The 23532-nt window shown below is 45.0% G+C and overlaps 1 long non-coding RNA gene across 2 annotated transcripts; it reads left to right on the top strand.

Annotated features, from left to right (window-relative positions):
* The first annotated feature begins 673 nt into the window (after nt 1-673).
* On the top strand, nt 674-18586 carry LOC114906236. 2 transcript variants are annotated; one of them, XR_003796406.1, is made up of 4 exons: nt 674-896; nt 3874-4003; nt 4677-4745; nt 15190-18586. It is a non-coding gene; the product is annotated as an uncharacterized LOC114906236 (long non-coding RNA). The 2 variants fall into 2 exon arrangements; XR_003796407.1 differs by lacking the exon at nt 15190-18586 and adding an exon at nt 9271-9621.
* Nucleotides 18587-23532: the final 4946 nt, after the last annotated feature.

Genomic DNA, 23532 nt, shown 5'->3' with positions numbered 1-23532 from the left:
TTTTTTACTGTAGATTTATATCTCAATTTGTTTCAGAGCAATTACTTCAAACGTACATAGTTAATTTATTTTTGTCTATGATCATTGCCGTATGATTGTTAAGGATAATTTCTTGAATTCCTAAACATGGTTGAATTTTTATAATTTTGACGCTTGAATTGCTTACGATAATTTTTATGAGTTTCCTATACCCGGGGACACAACTTTTGTGACTCTATGGAATGACAGGTTCATTTATATCTGTAGCCTTTAGGGGCGTCTGAAAGAATTTGTTTAGCCTCTCAGAGCACGCTGAGCTTCCCGGGAGTCCAAATACGTCTCCAAACACCTGCGCCATCAGTTGCAGAAAGGGCTCCCCAGGAATCTAAGTATGGCCTTTTCAAGAAGGAGCGAAGTCCCTCCTCTGCCCGAGAACACAGACGCACCATTTCCCAGCGCCCCTGGCAGCGGAGCTCTGCCTTTTTTTTTTTTTTCCTGCCTTCTTTACTAGAGGTCGGCGGGGAGTATCCTCACACGCGGCCTGTGGTTCTGCGGGAACTACATTACCCAGAATGCGCCACGACGGGCGGCAGCGCCACTCAGCCAATCAAAGTCTCATAAAAGGGGCGTTTCCGTATCAGGTGGAATTCATAAGGGAGCGACTTCTGGTTTCCTTCTCGTGGCGGCCATTTTAACTGCTTTGAGACTGTGCTGGCTGCGGACTGCTGGGTCTGGACCGACGTGACGGCCAACAAGGTCCGAGAAGAGGCCTTGTTCCCCCAGGACAAAAGCGGGTCTGAGGCTCGGCGACGCCGCCCCGATGCCCCGCGCCAGGCCTGGGAGAGGGACTGCCGATCCGGGTCCCGCTCTGCCCACAGACCCCAATGGCAGCGGTGGTGCTGAGGGACCCGCCTCAGGTAGATGCCTGTCCTCCGGACCCTCACCGCGCTCAGCCCAGCAGACACTAAAGCCCCCAGTGCGGGGCGCCTGCTCTCGTGCTCGCAGCCCTCACCCCAGCAGACACTAAAGCTCCCAGTGTGGGGCGCCTGCTCTCGTCCTCCCAGCCCAGGACCCGGTGTCCAGGATGGTGAGGCGGCCGTGGGTGTGATGCCAAAAGCTTGGCCTCTGTGCACAGGTGCCGAATCGAATCTCAGAGACAGTTTTCGGGTTGAAGCAGAAAATAATAGTTTTATTCTTTGCCAGGCGAGGGGGGACACAGTGGGCTCGTGCCCCGAAAACCTGTCCCAACCCCGGGGGAATTTGGTGAGGAGTTTTACAGCAACAGTTGAAGAACGCGGTTGTTCATAAGGATCTGGTTGTGAGCAGGGCTTGCATTCCTTTAATCTGGCCTCTGGTGGTGTCCTGATCTTCTCTGAAGAATGCCTCATCAAGTAGTTAGCATCTCCTATTTGTTGGGGGTTTTAGTTCAGTAGAGCTCGAACAGAAAGGCTTCCGTACACAGGAGCCCCTCAGGGTCCTGCTAGGTTTCTGGTGGGGCCCTGTTTCTGACAGTGTGGTGGCAAGTGGGGGAGGGTGACAGGCACAGGGACACCTTGTAAAAGGGGAACTGATCACTGAGGCTCAGAGATTAAGTAGCTATCCCAGACTTCAGGGCCAGGCAGGGGTACATGGAAGCCTGAGCCCATCAAACCCCTCCGTAGACTCATCACTTGTTCCACATTTCCATGGCTGCTTATGGAACCAACACAGTCAAGTGGAAGGTGTCCCGTTCCCTCGCTGGGCCTGACACTGAATCACATGTCTGGATTGTGGTGTCTTGGGACTCTTAAGTGCTATTTCCCCAGTCCTTGAGTCCCACCTGGGGGGGTGGAAAAGGAATTGGGGAGGCTCTCAGAGACAGTATTGTCTGGCAGGTGGCCAAGGCTTCCAAGAAAAGACTGGACATGAGATGGATGCAGAGTCATAGTAGCAATTGAAGTGAGATGACACTCAAGCCAGAACTGGTGCTTATTTACCACTCTCTGTACACACCAGGATTTTGTGAGGACTTTGGTGGAGCTTGTTTCTCACTTTTTTTAAAAAAATTAATTTATTTATGTATTTATTGGCTGAGTAGGGTCTTTGTTGCTGTGCGCAGGCTTTCTCTAGTTGGGGTGAGCAGGGGCTGAGCGGGGGCTACTGTTCGTTGCAGTGCGCGGGCTTCTCATTGCGGTGGCTTCTCTTGTTGCGGAGCACGGGCTCTAGGCGCGCGGGTTTCAGTAGTTGCAGCATGCGGGCTCCGTAGTTGTGCCTCACGGGCTCTACAGCACAGGCTCAGTACTTGTGGCACACGGGCTTAGTTGCTCCGCGGCATGTGGGATCTTCCTGGACCAGGGATCGAACCCGCGTCCCCTGTTTTGGCAGGCAGATTCTTAACCACTGTGCCACCAGGGAAGCCCATGGAGCTTGTTTTTCATTCAGCCTGGAGGATAAGGTCAAGAGCAAATGTAGTCATCTGTGAGAGTCACTAGGCCTGGGGTAGGCCACCTGTGGGCTGATCTTTGAACGAGGGATAGGTGGACAGAGGAAGGTTGTAGTGGTAGGGGGCAGCAAGTGAAGCACACAAGTAGAGGAGAGCCATGTGTGTCTGAGATGCACGTGTGATTCTGTGTGACTAAGTCAGAGGCAAGGAACTGAGCCAGGCAGGGAGATCTTCATAGAAAGTTTTGGGACTGTGACTGCTAGTGGAAGCCATGGGCTGTCTGGCATCATACTGGCTTGTGTTTAACTATGTCAAGCGTAATCTTTATGTCATCTGTCAATTGCAGCATAAGCCCGTTATGGGTAGCCTTAACATGGGTGGTAGAAAATGGGATGGCTCAAGTGTCCTCAGTGCAAGTTGCCCTCCCCACTCTGCTCCTACCAGATACCCCCTTTTTAGCAAGGAGACCAGAGCAGTTCCTGTTCATCCCTTTGTAGCAGGTTTCAGTTCCTACCAATCCATGGAATTTTGCACAAAGCCAATCACACCGTCCCATGGGAACCAAGGAACACTTCTCCCTCTTGATACTACAAAGCTTATGTCCCACAGCTCCCGGTGTACAGCCTCTCTTCTGGAATACAACCTCCATGTGGCCCTGTGTAGTGTGTGGTGTGTCCTCCTCTCTCAGGCTGTGAGTGTATGTGATTTATAAACTGCTGTCTATCTCATATGTTCAGTGTCAAATGTCACATGTTTGGCTGTCTCCATAACTATACACTGGGAATTCCACCCTCAACAGTGGGGTGAAGAGGTGTTGATTAAGACACGAGTAATGTGGGGAGACCAAGGACATGCCTATGGTGTGGCCCTAAGGTGGTGGTGGCCATGGGCATGTGGCTGTGGAATCTAGGGATGTGAGGGATGTGCATTCTAAAGAGTGGTGTGAACTTAGGGAGTATACCTGAAGGTTCCAGCATCTGGTATTGAGACTTTGGTAATACCAGGGTAATATGAGCCGCTGGATCCTCTATGCCAGGCCCATGGCTTAGATATTGTTGACCCTTCAGCAACAAGGGGTTAGGAGCACCAACCCTCTGCACACTCGAAAATCTGCATAAAAGTTTACAGGTAGGCCCTCTGTATCTGCAGTTCCACAACTGCTGATTCACCCTACCTATACACAGATCATGAGTACTGTAGTATTTATTTATTGAAAAAAATCCAAGTATGAGTGGACTCTTGTGGTTCAAACCTGTGTTGTTCAAGGGTCAACTGTATGTTTCTCCACCTGCCTCCTGGACCCAGGGATTAATGGGCACATGAAGACACAATGGCATCAGTGGTGCCAAGGCCTAGTTTCTCAAAACGCTGAGTTAAGGAGCTTGGGAGGAGGGTGGGCATGGAATAGATGTTGGGGGAAGGGATTGTGACTCAGAAGTGGACTGCTTTTGGTTCTTCTGTCATCATCTTAGCAGGGAAATGTGACCTTTGAGGATGTGGCCATGTACTTCTCTTTGGAGGAATGGAATCTCCTTGACGAGCCTCACAGATGCCTGTACCAAGATGTGATACTGGAGAATTTGGCACTTGTAACCTCCCTGGGTAAGACCCTCAAACCTAACCCTGTGCCCAGAGATAGTCTCTGCCCTTTTTCTTTCCCCAGGACCAGCTATGTCATTCTCAAATCAGGACTGTGGGCACTGCTTCCTCAGTTTCCTGAGTAGGTGCTGTGGTTGGTAGGACTGCCCTCTCCTCTCTTTGAGCAGGCCCAACACCTGCTTTCCTGCAGACTCCCAGGGAAGGATGCAGGGTCCAGAGTCTTGTACTCATCCTGAGTCCTACCTTACTTGCCTTCTCCCGGGCCAGGTGACTTTGTCCAGATCCAAGGCACATGTGTGACCCAGGTCTAACTTACTTTCTCTAGTTGACATTTCCTCATGCCTGCCTGTGCCAGCAATTACCATCACTGACATAGTCACTACTTATGTGGATCATGTTCTGTTCTTGTAAGAGCCTCCCCCAAAGTTCTCTTTGTAATAGTTTTCTTTCCTGTGGGCTATCAGTATTCTGGGCCAATCCTGAATGCCATCTGTCCTGTCTTGCCCTTAACACTTCCATCACCCAGGTCCCATGTAGTTGCTCATCTTGGGGGTGGGGTGGAGAGCCCTGGGTGGTTCACAGAATGGAAATAAATTGTCGTAATCAGTTCGTGCTGCTATAACGAACTCACATGGCTGGATGTTTAAACAAACATTTATTTCTCACTCTTCTGCAGTCTGGGAAGTTGAAGATCAAGGTACTGGCCTTGTGGAAAGAGCCTTCTCTTTTTCTACGAAAAGAATAGGTATGTACTGTCTACTGCCCTAGGATGGTTTGCCTCTCTTTGACAACTTATCAGGATTTGGACAACATTCCATGAGGACATAAAACAAAAAAGTCCTCTCTTGGAGCCTCTGGTGAACAGTTGGGTCTTGCTTTACAGTGTGGTTCCATTCACAGCCTCCATCCTCCACCCAATCCTACTTCTAAACATGGCCTCTCTCAGCAAAGAAGCCAAGCGTAGATTATGGGAAAAATGGTTAATAACCAGGAAACTGGGTCTCACAGAGGAGAAGCAGCTTGTCCAAGGAACTATGGCCTCAACACCCACAAATCCCATTAGGGACTTCAGGGTTCCAAATCCTGCCTTAGCACTTGCAACCTGGGGTGCTTAAATGAGTAACAAACCTCATTCTCCTTTAGATCTGTAGAGCACAGTGATTTTCACATTCTAGGAACTGTATCCTGACACTGTAAATTTTTAAACCTGCAGTTTAGGAGACAGTTTAAAAGGTAGAAAGGGAGCTAAAGGGCAGAAATTATGATTGCATAATACATTACATTAGTGTGTTGCTCAGTAGCTTACCAAACCCTTTTACCCACATGTTTATCCCTGTCTGTCTTAGTACATTCAGGCTGCTGTAACAAAATACCACAGACTGGGTAGCTTATAAACAACAGAAATTGATTTCTCACAGTTCTGTGGGCTGCAAAGTCCAAGATCAAGGCACCAGCATGAGGTTCTGGTGAGGGCCCTATTACTTGTTCATAGCTGCCACCTTCTCTTTATGTCCTTATATGTTGGAAGGGGCTAGAGAGCATTCTGGGGTCTCATTTATAAGGGCACTAATCCCATTTATTATGGCCCCACCTTCATGACCTAATCACCTGCCAAAGACCCCCACTTCCTAATACCATCACATTGAGGATTAGGATTTCAACATATGAATTTTGCGGGGACACAAGCATTCAATCTATAGCATTCTACCCCTAGCTCCCAAAATTCATGTCCTCTCACATACAAAATAAATTTATCCATTCCAACAGCCCCCAAAATCTTTTCTTTTTTTAACATCTTTATTGAAGTATAATTGCTTTACAATGTTGTGTTAGTTTCTACTGTACAACAAAGTGAATCGGCTGTATGTATACATATATCCCCATATGCCCTCCTTCTTGCATCTCCCTCCCACCCTCCCTATCCCACCCCTCTAGGTGGTCACAAAGCACCAAGTTGATCTCCCTGTGCTATGCGGCTGCATCCCACTAGCTATCTGTCCTACGTTTGGTAGTGTATATATGTCAAAACCACTCTCTCACATTGTCCCAGCTTACCCTACCCGCTCCATGTGTCCTCAAGTCCATTCTCTACGTTTGCATCTTTATTCCAGTCCTGCCCGTAGGTTCTTCAGAAACTTTTTTTTTTTTAGATTCCATATATATGTGTTAGCATATGGTATTTGTTTCTCTCTTTCTGACTTACTGCCCTCTGTATGACAGACTCTAGGTCCATCCACCTCACTACAAATAACTCAATTTCGTTTCTTTTTATGGCTGAGTAATATTCCATTGTATATATGTGCCACATCTTCTTTATCCATTCATCTGTTGATGGACACTTAGGTTGCTTCCATGTCCTGGCTATTGTAAATAGAGCTGCAATGAACATTGTTGTACATGACTCTTTTTGAATTATGGTTTTCTCAGGGTATATGCCCAGTAGTGGGATTGCTGGGTCATATGGTAGTTCTATTTTTAGTTTCTTAAGGAACCTCCATACTATTCCCCAGAATGGCTGTATCAGTTTACATTCCCACCAACAGTTCAGGAGGGTTCCCTTTTCTCCACACCCTCTCCAGCATTTATTGTTTATAGATTTTTTGATGATGGCCATTCTGACCAGTGTGCAGTGATACCTCATTGTAGTTTTGATTTGCATTTCTCTAATGATTAGTGATGTTGAGCATCCTTTCATGTATTTGTTGGCAATCTGTATATCTCCTTTGGAGAAATGTCTATTTAGCTCTTCTGCCCATTTTTGGGTTGGGTTGTTTGTTTTTTTGCTGTGAGCTGCATGAGCTGCTTGTATATTTTGGAGATTAATCCTTTGTCAGTTGCTTCATTTACAAATATTTTCTCCCATTCTGAGGGTTGTCTTTTCATCTTGTATATGGTTTCCTTTGCTGTGCAAAAGCTTTTAAGTTTCATTAGGTCCCATTTGTTTACTTTTGTTTTTATTTCCATTTCTCTAGGAGGTGGGTCCAAAAGGATCTTGCTGTGATTTATGTCATAGAGTGTTCTACCTATGTTTTTCTCTAAGAGTTTTATAGTGTCTGGCCTTACATTTAGGTCTTTAATCCATTTTGAGTTTATTTTTGTGTATGGTGTTAGGAAGTGTTCTGATTTTATTCTTTTACATGTAACTGTCCAGTTTTCCCAGCACCACTTATTGAAGAGGTTGTCTTTTCTCTATTGTATATTCTTGCCTCCTTTATCAAAGATAAGTTGACCATATGTGCGTGGGTTTATCTCTGGGCTTTCTATCCTGTTCCACTGATCTATATTTCTGTTTTTGTGCCAGTACCATACTGTCTTGATTACTGTAGCTTTGTAGTATAGTCTGAAGTCAGGGAACCTGATTCCTCCAGCTCCGTTTTTCTTTCTCAAGATTGCTTTGGCTATTCAGGGTCTTTTGTATTTCCATACAAATTGTGAAATTTTTTGTCCTAGTTCTGTGAAAAATGCCATTGGTAGTTTCATAGGGATTGCACTGAATCTGTATATTGCTTTGGGTAGTATAGTCATTTTCACAATGTTGATTCTTCTAATCCAAGAACATGGTGTATCTCTCTATCTGTTTGTATCATCTTTAATTTCTTTCATCAGTGTCTTAATAGTTTTCTGCATACAGGTCTTTTGTCTCCTTAGGTAGGTTTATTCCTTGGTATTTTATTCTTTTTGTTGCAGTGGTAAATGGGAGTGTTTCCTTAATTTCTCTTTCAGATTTTTCATCATTAGTGTATAGGAATGCAAGAGATTTCTGTGCATTAATTTTGTATCCTGCTACTCTACCAATTTCATTGATTAGCTCTAGTAGTTTTCTGGTAGCATCTTTAGGATTCTCTATGTATAGTATCATGTCATTTGCAGACAGTGACAGCTTTACTTCTTCATTTCCGATTTGGATTCCTTTTATTTCTTTTTCTTCTCTGATTGCTGTGGCTAAAACTTCCAAAACTATCTTGAATAGTAGTGGTGAGAGTGGGCAACCTTGTCTTGTTCCTGATCTTAGAGGAAATGGTTTCAGTTTTTCACCATTGAGAACGATATTGGCTGTGGGTTTGTCATATATGGCCTTTATAATGTTGAGGAAGGTTCCCTCTATGCCTACTTTCTGGAGAGTTTTTATCTTAAATGGGTGTTGAATGTTGTCGAAAGCTTTTTCTGCATCTATTGAGATAATCATATGGTTTTTATTTTTCAATTTGTTAATATGGTGTATCACACTGATTGATGCGTATATTGAAGAATCCTTGCATTCCTGGGATAAACCCCACTTGATCACGGTGTATGATCCTTTTAATGTGCTGTTGGATTCTGTTTGCTAGTATTTTGTTGAGGATTTTTGCATCTATGTTCATCAGTGATATTGGCCTGTAGTTTTCTTTTTTTGTGACATCTTTGTCTGGTTTTGGTATCAGGGGGATGGTGGCCTCATAGAATGAGTTTGGGAGTGTTCCTCCCTCTGCTATATTTTGGAAGTGTTTGAGAAGAATAGGTGTTAGCTTTTCTCTAAATGTTTGATAGAATTTGCCTGTGAAGCCATCTGGTCCTGGGCTCTTGTTTGTTTCCCGGACCGGGGCACGAACCCGTGTTCCCTGCATCGGCAGGCAGACTCTCAACCACTGCGCCACCAGGGAAACCCCATGAGCTCTTGTTTGTTGGAAGATCTTTAATCACAGTTTCAGTTTCAGTGCTTGTGATTGGTCTGTTTATATTTTTTTCTATTTCTTCCTGGTTCAGTCTCGGAAGGTTGTGCTTTTCTAAGAGTTTGTCCATTTCTTCCAGGTTGTCCATTTTATTGGCATAGAGTTGCTTGTAGTAATCTCTCATGATCCTTTGTTTTTCTGCAGTGTCAGTTGTTACTTCTCCTTTTTCATTTCTAATTCTGTTGATTTCAGTCTTCTCCCTTTTTTTCTTGATGAGTCTGACTAATGGTTTATTAATTTTGTTTATCTTCTCAAAGAACCAGCTTTTAGTTTTATTGGTCTTTGCTATTGTTTCCTTCATTTCTTTTTCATTTCTTTTATTTATTTCTGATCTGATCTTTATGATGTCTTTCCTTCTGCTAATTTTGTGTTTTTTTGTTCTTCTTTCTCTGTTTGCTTTAGGTGTAAGGTTAGGTGGTTTATTTGAGATTTTTCTCGTTTCTGATGTAGGATTTGTATTGCTATAAACTTCTCTCTTAGAACTGCTTTCGCTGCATCCCATGGATTTTTGGTCATTGTGTTTTTTCTGTTTTTATTTATTATTATTATTATTTTTTTGAGGTACGTGGGCCTCCCACTGCTGTGGCCTCTCCCGTTGTGGAGCACAGGCTCTGGACACGCAGGCTCAGCGGCCATAGCTCACGGGCCCAGCTGCTCCACGGCATGTGGGATCCTCCCGGACCGGGGCACGAACCCGCGTCCCCTGCATCGGCAGGTGGACTCTCAACCATTGTGCCACCAGGGAAGCCCGGTAATTGTGTTTTCATTGTCATTTGTTTCTAAGTACTTTTTGATCTCCTATTTGATATCTTCAACGATCTCTTGGTCATTTAGTAGCGTATTGTTTAGCCTCCATGTGTTTGTGTTTTTTACAGTTGTCTTCCTGTAATTGATATCTTGTCTCATAGCATTGTGGTTGGAAAAAATACTTGATAAGATTTCAATTTTCTTAAATTTACCAAGGCTTGATTTGTGACTGAAGATATGGTCTCTCCTGGAGAATGTTCCATGGGCACTTGAGAAGAAAGTGTATTCTGTTGGTTTTGGATGGAATGTCCTATAAATATCAATTAAATCCATCTTGTTTAATGTGTCATTTAAAGCTTGTGTTACCTTATTTATTTTCATTTTGGATGATCTGTCCATTGGTGAAAGTGGAGTGTTAAAGTCCCCTACTATTATTGTGTTAACTTTCAATTTCCCCTTTTATGGCCCTTAGCAGTTGCCTTATGTATTGAGGTGCTCCTGTGTTGGGTGCATAAATATTTACAATTGTTATATCTTCTTCTTGGATTGATCCCTTGATCATTATGTAGTGTCCTTCTTTTGTCTCCTGTAATAGTCTTTATTTTAAAGTCTATTTTGTCTGATATGAGAATTGCTACTCCAGCTTTCTTTTGATTTCCATTTGCATGGAATATCTTTTTCCATCCCCTCACTTTCAGTCTGTATGTTTCCCTAGGTCTGAAGTGGGTCTCTTGTAGACAGCATATGTACAGGTCTTGTTTTTGTATCCATTCAGCCAGTCTATGTCTTTTGGTTGGAGCATTTAATCCATTTACATTTAATGTAATTATCAATATGTATGTTCCTATTATCATTTTCTTAATTGTTTTGGGTTTGTTTCTGTAGGTCTTTTCCTTCTCTTGTGTTTCCTGCCTAGAGACATTCCTTTAGCATTTGTTGTAAAGCTGGTTTGGTGGTGCTGAATTCTCTTAACTTTTGCTTGTCTGTAAAACTTTTAATTTCTCCATCAAATCTGAATGAGATCCTTGCTGGGTAGAGTGGTCTGAGTTGTAGGTTTTTCCCTTTCATCACTTTAAATATGTCCTGCCACTCCCTTCTGGCTTGCAGAGTTTCAGCTGAAAGATCAGCTGTTAACCTTATGGGGATTCCCTTGTAAGTTATTTGTTGCTTTTCCCTTGATGCTTTTAATATATTTTCTTTGTATTTAATTTTTGATAGTTTGATTAATATGTGTCTCGGAGTGTTTCTCCTGTATGGGACTCTCTGCACTTCCTAGACTTGATTGACTATTTCCTTTCCCATGTTAGGGAAGTTTTCAACTATAGTCTCCTCAAATATTTTCTCAGACCCTTTCTTTCTTTTCTCTTTTTTTTGTGGTACGTGGGCCTCTCACTGTTGTGGTCTCTCTTGTTGCGGAGCACAGGCTCTGGATGCACAGGCTCAGCGGCCATGGCTCATGGGCCTAGCTGCTCCATGGCATGTGGGAACTTCCCGGACTGGGGCACGAACCCCTGTCCCCTGCATCAGCAGCAGGTGGACTCTCAACCACTGCGCCACCAGGGAAGCCCCAGACCCTTTCTTTTTCTCTTCTTCTGAGACCTCTATAATTCGAATGTTGGTGCATTTAATGTTGTCCCAGAGGTCTTTGAGACTGTTCTCAATTCTTTTCATTCTTTTTTCTTTATTCTGCTCTGCAGTAGTTATTTCCACTATTTTATCTTCCAGGTCACTTATCCGTTCTTCTGCCTCAGTTATTCTGCTATTGATTCCTTCTAGAGAATTTTTAATTTCAATTATTGTGTTGTTCATCATTTGCTTACTCTTTAGTTCTTCTAGGTCCTTATTAAACGTTTCTTGTATTTTCTCCATTCTATTTCCAAGATTTTGGATCATCTTTACTATCATTACTCTGAATTCTTTTTCAGGTAGACTGCTTATTTCCTCTTCATTTGTTTCGTCTGGTGGATTTTTACCTTGCTCCTTCATCTGCTGCATGTTTCTCTGATTTCTCATTTTGTTTAACTTACTATGTTTGGGGTCTCCTTTTTGCAGGCTGCAGGTTTGTAGTTCCCATTGTTTTTGGTGTCTGCCCCCAGTGGGTGAGGTTGGTTCAGTGGTTTGTGTAGGCTTCCTGGTGGAGGAGGCTCGTGCCTGTGATCTGGTGAGTGAGGCTGGATCTTGTCTTTCTGATGGGCAGAACCATGTCTGGTGGTGTTTTTTGGGGTGTCTGTGAACTTAGTATGATTTTAGGCAGCCTCTCTGCTAATGGGTGGGGTTGTGTTCCTGTCTTGCTAGTTGTTTGGCATGGGGCATCTAGCACTGGAGTTTGCTGGCCACTGGGTGGAGCTGGGTCTTAGTGTTGAGACAGAGATCTCTGGGAGAGCTCTCGCCAATTGATATTACGTGGGACCAGGAAGTCTCTGGTGGTCCAATGTCCTGAACTCGGCTCTCCCACCTCAGAGGCTCAGGCCAGAGCACCAAGACCCTGTCTGCCACATGGCTTTCCTGGGCTTTGGTTTGCTCATTTTAGTTTTTGGTCGAGCTCCAGTTGACATTTGGTTTGGCACACCATCAAGATTCTGAATGTTTCCAGTTTTATTTCTCCAATTTCCTTCCTTCTGATGATTTTTCTAAAAGCTTACTCTTCAGGTTTTTAGAAATCTCATTTTTTTCTTCTCAGTAATTCTGTGAGGTGGGTCCTATTGGTCAAATTTTATAAAAGAATTCCTAAAGAGAATAAGTTGCTTGACTAGGATCACACAGCAAATAAGAATGCTAGGATCTCTTGATTCTTCTCAGTAACTTCTCTCTTCCCCCATATTTCTCTTTGTATCCTGGCCCAGCCCCACTTCCACAACCTCTCCAGTCTAAATCTCAGCAAGGGTCTATTGCATCATAGACTTTGTTCAGCTGGTTAACGGGCTTGGGCTCCTTTTAGCCCTATTGAAGACAGATACCACATATACCATTAATTTTCCACGTAGATTTCCAGAAACCTGACTCCCAGCCAGAAACCCAAACCCTGTGGGTGGAAAGGAAAAAACAAACAAAAAAAACCCAAAAACCTACTACGCCACCATTTCCACCTTGCAGGGCCAGCAAACATGCCCCCAAAATCTTAACTAGTTTTAGTATCAACTCTAAATTCCAAAGTCTCATCTAAATATCATTTATATCAGATATTGGTGAGACCTGAAATACAGTTTACCCTGCAACAGATCTCTCTCCAGCTGAGAACCTATATAACCAAACAAGTTATGTGCTTCCAAAATATAGTGGTGCAACAGGCATGAGGTAGACATTCCCATCCCAGAATGAAACAATTCCCATTCTAAAGGGAAGGGAGAAAGGAGTGATAGGTACCGAGTAAGTCCAAAGCTTACTGGGGCAAATGTCTTTGGACCTTAAGCCTCAAGTATAATCCTCTGTGGTTCAGTGCTCTGCCCTCCAGGCCCACTGGGGAGCAGTCCTGCCTCTGCTGCTCTCCTGGATTGGGATCTCATGATGGTGGCTCTCAGACTGGCACTGTTAGCTGGTGGCTCTGTTGGTGTTGGGTCCAGGTGCTACGGCTCTGGGAATCCCTGGCTCCATGTGTCCGTCGAGCACACCACAGCTCTCTGCCGGGGCCCCACCGTGAGGCACGGAGCGGGAACATCGTGGTGTGCCTGACCCAGATAGGTGGCCCCACCCATTGGAGTCATGTTGCTCTCCCTTGGCCCTTGCTCTCTGGGCCTGTGGTGGAGGTGGCAGCAATGAGGGTCCCTGATCACCTTAAGGGGGATCATTTTTGAGATGGCAGATGAGGTTTCTGGGTCATATGCATGCTAATCTTATCAAAGTCTTAGTGTTCTCTTCTGAAAACACCCTGTCATTCTTTTCAAAATGGATAGGCTGAGAATTTTTCAGATCTTTAAGTTCTGGTTCCTTTTTGCTTAACAATCCCATCCTCAAGTCATCTCTCTAATTGTATCTTACTCTAAGCAGTCAGGAGGAACCAAGCTTCTCTGCAGCACTGTTTAGAATTTTCTCAGCTAAATATCAAATTTCATTGCTCACACATTTTACCTTCTATAAAACACTAGAATATGAACAAAATTCAGCCAAGTTCTTTTCCACTTTATAAAAAGGATCTTCAGTGTTCCTTGTCTAATAACATGTTCCTCATTTCTTTCTGAGACTTCATCAGAATAGAATAGCATTTACCATCCATATTTCTATGCACATTTTGTTCATGATTCATTATCATCTAAGAAGATGGAAGCTTTCTCTATAACTCCCCTCTTTTCTTCCTAAGCTCTTACCAGAATTACTTAGCATTCTTGACAATATTGGCTTTTGCAAATATGCACCTCAAAACTCTTGGTAGCCTCTGACCGTTACCCAGATCCAAAGCCACTTCTAATTTTTCAGGTTTTCCTTGCAAGCAGCATCCCCCTTCTCAAACCAATTTCTGTTTTAGTCCAGTCAGGTTTCTATAACAAACTACCATAGGCTGGTACTTACACAACAAACATTTATGTCACAGGTCTGGAGGCTGGGCAGTCCTCGATCAAGGCACTGGCAGTTTCAGTGTCTGGTGAGGCCCACTTCCTTGTTCATAAATGGTCTCCTTGTTGCTGTGTCCTCACATGGCAGAAGGGGAATGAGAAGGCTTTCTGGGGTCACTTGTACAAGGGCACTAATCCCATTGGTGAGGGCTTCACCCTCATGATCTAATCACCTGCCAGAGTCCCCCACCTTTTACTACCATCACATTGAGGGTTAGGATTTCAACATATGGTGTTTGCAGGAACATAAACATTTGAGTTTGTAGCATAAATCCAGCTACAGCAGTATGAATTCCATGGGAGCCTAGCCCTGGGGGAGGCACGATGTCTGAGCTGTGCTCAGATCATACAGAAACCTATTCTGTTTGAGTAGTATTTTGGTGCTGTTGACAAAGGCAGCCTAATGCCTTTCCTTTCCCATTCTTGACACTGCCAACTTGTCAGCTCTGCTGACAAGTTGTCTGCTCTTCCAGCTCAGGGCTGTTCACCACATCTGTGGGCTACACATATCACTCGCCGTTCTCATTGCTCCACCTGTAGTACTCTCTGACATTGGCCTCTACATGTGCATTGTAACATGCACACATATTCTTTCTTTCTTTCTTTTTTTTTAAGACTTTTTTGATGTGGATCATTTTCAGAGTCTTTATTGAATTTGCTACAGTATTGCTTCTGTTTTATGTTCTGGCCCTGTGGCCCCAAGGCATGTGGGATCCCAGCTCCCCGATCAAGGATCGAACCCACATCCCCTGCATTGGAATGCAGAGTCCCAACCACTGGACCGCCAGGGAAGTCCCACACACATATTCTTAAACAGTCATTGAACACCAGCTACTCTGTTGTAGTTGCATTTTCTTGGGCCTGAACACACTCTTCTACATAACACACCAATGTCAGCAGAAGACCAGATCTCCAGAGAGAGTTGTTTCCAAAGGAAGGAGTTGTAGACCCTTTCCTCCCTGTGCTGCACCCAGTGGTGCTGTATTTAACCTCGTGAGTCCTCCCCTGTTCTGTGATCTTTAGAGGCCCAGTTCTGCTAATCAACCCATTCTCAACCTGTACCCAACTCTTTGGTCCCCAGAACAATCCCACTGATTGTTCCTGGGTTTGTCCCACACACACTTTTCTACAGGTTACCCTTCTCACCGGAATCAACATGCACTTCACCAGCATTTCTTTCTTTCAGGTTGTTGGTGTGGAGTGGAGGATAAGGAGGCATCTTCTGAGCACAGCATTTCTGCCAAAGTAATGCCACAGGATAGGACTCTCAAAGCAGGTCTGTCTCCCCAGAAGGCCCACCTCTGTGAGATGTGTGGACCCATGTTGAGAGACAGTTTGCACTTGGTTGAACACCAGGAAACACATCACAGACCGAAACTGCACATGTGTGGGGCATGTGGAAAACAATTTCCTCTCACTGCAGACTTTATCAGCTGCACAAGCAGCGTGTTGGAGAGAAATGCTTCAAAAGCAATATGAGCAGAGCCTTGTTCTTGAAGAGCTGCTAATTCCATGTGTCAGGGAACTCCTTTACCCATAAGGAGGTTGGGAAGGACTTTCTGGCCAGCTCGGGACATCTTCAGCAACAGGCTACTCACACCAGGGAGAAGTCAAATAGTGGACCGGAGTGTGTGGTGGCCTTCCACAGTGTAAACAACCATTACAACCGGCTAGAGTGCATGAAAGCTTGCAGCCCCAAACACACCCTTGTTCCACACCAGAGTCCTCAAGAGGGAAAGATCTTACAGGTGCCGTGAGTGTGGGAAATCCTTTAGAAAAAACTGTAGCCTCAGGGAGCATTTGAGAGTTCACACTAGCAAAAAGCCTTATGAGTGTGGGGAAGGTGGAAAATTATTTAGCAAGAAGTACAACCATATCATGCATCGAAAAGTTCACCCTGGTGAAAAGCCATGTGAGTGCAGTGAACGAGGGGAATGTTTTAGCCAGAGCTCTCGCCTCATTAGACACCAGAGAATTCACGCTGGAGAAAGGCCTTATGAGTGCAGTGAATGGAAAGTCCTTTACCTTCAACCCCAATCTCCTAAAATACCAGAATGTTTACAAGGAATAAAGGCCTTTACATAATATAGGTAAGTCTGTTATGGACTGAATTGTGTCCCTCAAGATTCATACGTTCAAGCCCTAACAGCCAATGTAACTATGTTTTTAGGTATGTCCTATAAGGAGATAACTAAGGACAAATGAGGTCATAAGAATGGGGTCCTAATCCAGTGTGACTTGTGTCCATGGAAGAAGACAAGGCACCAGAAGGTGCTCACTTTCTCACTGTATTCACGAACAGAGGAAAGGCCTTTTAATGACACACCAAGAAGGTGGTTGATTAGAAGTCAGAAAGAAAGGCCTCACCAGAAACCATTCCTGATGGCACCTTGGTCTTAGACTCCCAGCCTCTAGAAATAGGAGAATATATATTTCTTTAAGCCACCCAGTCTGTGGTATTTTGTTGTGGCAGCCTGAAAAGAGACAAAGATGCAAAGAAGGTACCACATTGTATTCTGTTTTTGTGTACTGATAATAGACGCAAATAACCTTGAGAATGTATAGAATAGTAAACCATAGTGAAATAATTAGGAAGTTACAAATTTTAAGAGTTACCTTTGCTTTTTAAACAGTTTTACTGAAGTACAATCAGTTGTCATTCACGCTAGTCATGTCCTTTAATTCACTGAATTGTGAATATAGAGCCGTTGTTCCTAGGGGAAATCTGTAATTAGGTTCCTGACAGCCTCTGGTTACAACGTTTTGCTCAATTGGTAAGTACATAACGTGGTTTTCCATGTGTTTCTGTTTAAAAACAATTCATTTACTGTATACTGTTGATTCATTAACACTGAAATCATGGCCAACAGCACAATGATTCATTCCTGAACAATGCTTACCTAACATGTATTTTCTTTAAGCCACATTGTTTGGGCTTAGGAACTCTAGGCGGCACATGAGCGCCAGTTTTGGAGGCCATTTTGGACCACAAAACCACCAAGAAGAAGCATAAATGGGGCACTAAATACATCATGGGAAGAATGCTTGTTTACAGTATGAGAGCCGCAAAGAGAAGGCAGAGCATCATCTTGTGTATCTCACATACACTGGGTGACTCGGATATTTTGTGTCTCCACATGTCTATGAATAAGTGTAAAAATGTAAGTATTGATTTGGGGGTTTTCCAGTTTTGGCAGGTAGGCAAATTTACAAATACAGAATCCATGAAAAATGAGGATTGACTGATTGTCTTGCCATAAATTGTGCATACTTAAAGATATACTCAGGCTGAAACTTGTGCTTTTTTACCATTTTATGGACTAACCAAGATTTTGTGAGGACTTTGGTGGAGTCTGGGATGTTTCATTCAGCCAGGTGCATGTGATCAGGGGCAAATTCAGTCATCTGTGAGTCACAAGATCTGGGGTGGGTTATCAGTGGGGCTGGGCTTTGAATGATGGTTGGATGGACAGAGGAAAGGTGTGATTTCTGAGGGCACAGCAAGTGCAGGAAAAGCAGATAGGACCATGGGTAGCTGAAATCCACACATGGTTCTCTGTGACTACGTCTGAGCCAAGGAGTTGAATGAGACCTGCATGGAGTGATTTGGGGCTGTGGTTGCTAACAGGAACCATGGGAAGTCTGTAGTCATACTGGATCCTCTCTGAATTTGTCAAGGATATTCTGGATGCTGTCTGCCAAGTTGTGTTGTAAGTTCTAAAATTAAGGCCAATAGGTATGCTGCCTTGACACCTGGTGAAACAGGGATGCCCTCAAATGGCCGTGGTGCAAGTTTCCCTTCACATGCTTCTCACAGGTAATGTCTCCTAACCTTACAACCCTTTTTATCAAAGGGAGCAGGCACAGTTCCTGCTTATCCCTTTGTAGTTAGTTTCAGTTCCCTACCAGCCTGCAGAGTCATTTAAACAAGCCAGTCATGTCCTCTTGCGGGAAGCAGGGCACCGTACCCTCTCAATCCCACAGAGACTGCATCCCACAGCCCTTTGTTGTTCACTCCGCCAGCGTGTGGCCTTCCCATGGCCTTGTGTGTTGTCTCCCACATGTTAATATGTGGTTAATAAATGGCTGTTGATTGCATCTGGCCGGTGTCAGGGGTCGTGTGTTTGGCCACACCCTTAGGGTGGGAATTATACCCTCACCAGTGGGGTTATGAGGAGGTGACTGAAACACGAGTAAGGGGCACTGATGCTGGTGGCCGTGGGTATGGGGCTCTGAGGGATGTGCGTTCAGACAGGGGGCACGTCTGATGGTCTAGGGCACTGCACTGGAAACCACATGACTGTGGCCACACCCAGGTAATAGCCTGTGGAGGTGGTACATCCTTCTGTGCTTGTCCCAGAGCTTAGCTGTTGATTGCCCATGTGCCTCCTACCACTGATGGCTTTGTCCAGTGATCAATGGACCCCTGAGGAGACAGAGGCACCAATGGCACCAGGGCCTGGTTTCTTCTCTGAGTTGGGGAGGTTGGGAGGAGGATGGGCATATGGTAGATGTGGGGGTCGGTGGGTTGGTGGAGAATGGATTGTGGCTCCTTGAGAGTGGGGCTGTTTGTGGTTTCATCTGTCCCCATCATAGCAGGATGGCGTGACCTTTGAAGATGTGGCTGTGACATTTTCCGGGGAGGAATGGGGTCTCCTTGATGAGTCTTGGAGATGCCCGTATTGTGATGTGAAGCTGGAGAACTTGGCACTTACAGCCTTCCTGGGTAAGAACCTCAGATCCACCCCTGTGTCCTTCCCCTTTCCCCAGTGACAGCTCTGTCCTCTCATCAGGACCACGGATACTGCTTCCTTTTCCATTTCCCTGGGTTGGTGCTGTTGTTGGTTGAGATGATGTGTGAGCACTGCCTTCTGCTCTCCTTGAGCAGCCCCAACACCTGCTTCCTGTGGTGTCACGTGGAAGGTGTCAGAGGCAGAGGTTTTTCAGTCACCTTAATGGACCCCCCTTTGTTTGGCCTTGCCCTGGCCAGGTAACTGTCCAGATCCAAGGCACCTGTGTACACCAGGTTCTAATTTTTTCCTCTAGCTGACATTTCCTCATGCCTGCCTGTGCCAGGAATTGTCATCGCTGACATGGTCACTACTCATGTGGACCGTGGTCTGTTGTTGAAGACCCGCCTCTGAAATTCTCTTTTTATTTTATTTTATTAATTTATTTATTTGGCTGGGTTGGGTCTTCGTTGCTGTGCGCAGGCCTCCTCTAGTTGTGGCGAGCGGGGGCTACTCTTTGTTGCTGTGTGTGGGCTTCTCATTGCGGTGTCTTCTCTTCTTGCAGAGCACAGGCTCTAGGCGCGCAGGCTTCAGTAGTTGTTGCTTGCACGCTCTAGAGCACAGGCTCAGTAGCTGTGGCACACGGGCTTAGTTGCTCCATGGCATGTGGGATCTTCCTGGGCCAGGGCTCGAACCCATGTCCCCTGCATTGGCAGGCAGATTCTTAACCACTGTGCCACCAGGGAAGTCCCTCTTTTTTTTGTTTTAAATGTAATGTTAATTTTATCGAAGTGTAGTTGATTTACAATGTTGTGTTAGTTTTAGGTGTATAGCACAGTGATTTAGTTATGTATATATATTTTGTTTGTTTTTCTCAGATTATTTTCCATTGTAGGTTATTATAAGATATTGAATATAGTTCCCTGTGCTCTACAGTAGGTCCTGTTGCTTATCTATTTTATATATAGTGTTGTGTATCGGTTAATCTCATACTTCTAGTTCACCCTTCCCCCACTTCCCATTTGTCAACCATAAGGTTTTTTTTCTAAGTCTGTGAGTCTCTTTCTGTTTCTTGAATAGATTCATTTTTATTATTTGTTAGATTCCACATGTAAGTGATACATAATATTTGTCTTTCTCTGATTTCATTTAGTATGATATTCTCTAGGTCCATCCATGTTGCTGCAAATGGCATTATTTCATTCCTTTTTATGGCTGAGTAATATTCCATAGTGAGTATGTGTTGTGGATATGTGTGTGTGTATATCACATCTCCTTTATCCATTCATCTGCTAATGGACACTTAAGTTGCTTCCATGTCCTGGCTATTGTAAATAGTGCTGCTATGAACACTGGGGTATATGTGTCTTTTCAAATTATGTTGTTCTCCAGATATATGCCCAGGAGTGGGATTGCTAGATCATATGGTAGCTCAATTTTTAGGTTTTTTGAGGAACCTCCATACGGTTTTCCATGGTGGCTACACCAATTTACATTCCCACCAGCAGTGTAGGAGGGCTCCCTTTTATCCACACCCTCTCCAGCATTTGTTATTTGTGGACTTTAAAAAAAATTTTTACTTTATTTATTTAGTCTTGGCTGCTTTGGGTCTTCGTTGCTGCACATGGGCTTTCTCTAGTTGTGGTGAGTGGGGGCTACTCTTCGTTGTGGTGCACGGGCTTCTCATTGCTGTGGCTTCTCGTTGCAGAGCATGGGCTGTAGGCGTGCAGCCTTCAGTAGTTGTAGCGCACGGGCTTCAGTAGTTGTGGCCTGCGGGGTCTAGAGCGCAGGCTCAGTAGTTGTGGTGCACGGGCTTAGTTGCTCCGTGGCATGTGGGATCTTCCCAGACCAGGGCTCGAACCCGTGTCCCGTGCATTGGCAGGCGGATTCTTTACCACTGTGCCACCAGAGAAGTCCCTAAAAATTTCCAGTTCTTAAGAATACACTCCAGAGGTGTTTCTTCTGGCTTAGAAGGGGATCCTCCCATGTTGAGCAAGCTACAACCAAGCATTCCTAGAAATGGAATCTGGCTTCCCGGAAACATTTACCAGGAGGCTTTAACTTGAAGGGGTCAGAGCATCCTCCGAATTCCTTTCGAACCTAATGGGGTTTTCAGTGTCTTCTGCTCTCCCATCACCCAACCAGATGCCTGTGGTCAGCCCAGTCCCTTTCATGAGGGTCCCCAGGGGTTGGGGGTGGGGACATTTGAACCAGTGCGTTGCCAGGACTCTCCCTGAGGGGCATCTGTTGTGTATAAAGCCTATGTCCTATAACAAGTTTCCCTACACTGGGGTGTATTCCTCATGCTTGAACGTCTACAGAGTTTATAATATGGGCTTCTGGGCAGCGGCCAGCCCAATAGGCTGTCTCTAGCAGTGTATGGGCTGCCAAGGCCTGGAGTGAAGGGGGTCCGATAGATTCAAAGAGGAATCTTTGGAGAAAGTGGAGCTGGGCAAGGGGTTCAAGACCCGAGGCCGGGAAACAGAAATTCTTTAGATTTTTGTAAGTTGGGTGAGGTGAGAGACTAGAGAGCAGAAGAACCCCAGATCCTTTCCCCTGTCTGTTTTGTGGCTATGAAAAAACTGGGGAGAGCCTGATGATTCCATCTGCCACAGGCAACAGCGAGCTTGGACAATGTTTTCCATGTAATTTAACACACCAAGTGAACCCAGCTAGTTTAGGATCTCTCTTTGGGATGCTCCAGGAGCCCTTTGAAGCACCCCAAAGTTAGCTGGAGTTCAAAGAATCTGCTATTTGGAAAGTCTGTTCAAAGTTTTCAAAAGTTTTAAAACACCTCGTCAGAGAGGATCATACCCAAAAGATTAAAAGCAGGGCCTGGGACAGAAATGGGTACACCCACATTCCAAGCAGCGTGAATCACAATGCCAAGAGGCAGATGCCACCCAAGTGTCCATCGATAGATGAATGGGTAAACTACATGTGATATCCACACAAAGGAATGTCATTCAGCCTTAACAACAAAGGAAATTCTGACAACTCCTACAGCATATACGAACCTCAAAGGCATTATGATCAGTGAAATAGCCCTGTCACTTTAAAAGGACACACATGATAAGTTACTACATATAGGAGGTATCCAGAGAAGTACAATTCAAAGGCAGAAAGTAGAATGTGGGTGCCAGGGACTGAGGGGAATTAGTGTTCAATCAAAGTACAGCGTTTCACTGGTGAAATTGGAAAAGATCTGGACATGGATGGTGAGGTTATTTGTACAACAACGTGCCTGTGGTTAATGCCATAGGACTGTGTACTTTAAATGGTTCACATGCTAAATGTGATGCCCACTTAGTCACAACAAGCAATGAATGAAGTACTGATCTGTGTAACCACACAGAAAAGGCCACCCAGATCATACTCGTGTTGTGTGCTCTCGATCCATCAAGGTTGTGAAAAGGAGGGAAAGGATCTGTTAGTGTTTCAGAAAAAGAAACCTGGATCAGAATGGAACAAGACATTTCCCTAGTGTTGGGGCACCTGGTGAAAGTGAATGTGGGCCTGTGGATTGGATTATAATGTGGAAACCATAAAAATGTCCTCACTTGGAGGTCACGTGCTGCTTCCCTGGAAGAGGATTTCTGCTTTGCATAAAACACAATATAGAATTCTGTGTGAAATGGCAAATGTGAGTCTTTTCTGCTGCTAGGGACAATTTTCTAGACTTTGGAAATGACTGCAGAGTCAATTACTTTTCAAAACAAGCATGTCAGTGAAGGGACAGGAAAGCAGAGAAGATGTCATAGTTTGTTATGGAGGCCAAGCCCTACCCAGCTCCTGCTCCCCAAAGTGATGGTTCAGTTCACCGCTGTAGGATGGCAGAGATTTGAGGGGCACAGCGGGAAGATTATGTCAGTAGACACCATGTCTTGGCGTTCTGGATGACCTGGATGTTTTAGAAACAGTGGTATTTCTAATTGCAGCTTTCCACATCCAAACACCAAAACACGGTTAGCAGTAGTGCATGAATTCAGGGAAGCTGCATGATACAAAATCACAAATACACAAAAGTCAGTTGTGTTCCTATACACTAATAATGAAACATCAGAGAGAGAAAAGAAGAAAACCATCCCATTTATAATAGCATCAGAAGGACATAACCCCTAGGAATAAATGTAACCCAAGAAGTGAAAGACCCGCAAACCTGCCCACAGAGAGGCCAGGCCTCTGCTCCTGGCTCCGGGTGGTCACCTTGCATCAGATGGGTGTGTCCGTGCTCCGTGGTCTTCACACTGGGCTGGTCTGTGCTACGGCGTGACGCATGGTGGGGTTTCCTGAGCCCCTCACAGGCGCTGGAGTGAAACTCCAGCCACACGGGGTTCCCCACATCAACGTGGTGGACCTCAGTGACACCCTGCACCCCAGGGCTCAGGTCGCTTCCCTAGGTGGTCATACCTGATGGACCCCCCAACTCTCCTCCTGACCTCTGCTCTCAGCTAATGTTATCTGATTTCTTTCACCATAGCAAATCCTGAGCCTGAGTATAAAGCTTCAGTGAGTCCTGGGAGCCTCTAAGAAAAAAACCTGGGGTGGTCTAGGGGCTCCCAGTCTTGCAGTTGGGGTCAGAAGTGGGGTGGTCTCAGAGCCCTAGAACCTGCAGGGCCCCTCTACCAGGCACGGTGTAGGAGACACCTGAGTCTAGTGCCCTCGGCATATGGGGCATCCTAGGCCCGTGGATGAGGAAGGGGCCCGCTGCCTCTCCTCCTCGGCTGAGTCTCTGGCTTTTGTAAAATGCCCTGGGGGCCGAGGGGGTGGGGGAGAGTTGGAAAATCACCCCGCCCTTA

This window comes from Monodon monoceros, unplaced genomic scaffold (assembly GCF_005190385.1).
Source record: "Monodon monoceros isolate NGI ecotype Baffin Bay Population unplaced genomic scaffold, NGI_Narwhal_1 Super_Scaffold_10, whole genome shotgun sequence".
Taxonomy (NCBI): Eukaryota; Metazoa; Chordata; class Mammalia; order Artiodactyla; family Monodontidae; genus Monodon; species Monodon monoceros.
The sequence above is the reverse complement of the archived record's forward strand: the minus strand, read 5'-3'. Positions and strand labels throughout refer to the sequence as shown.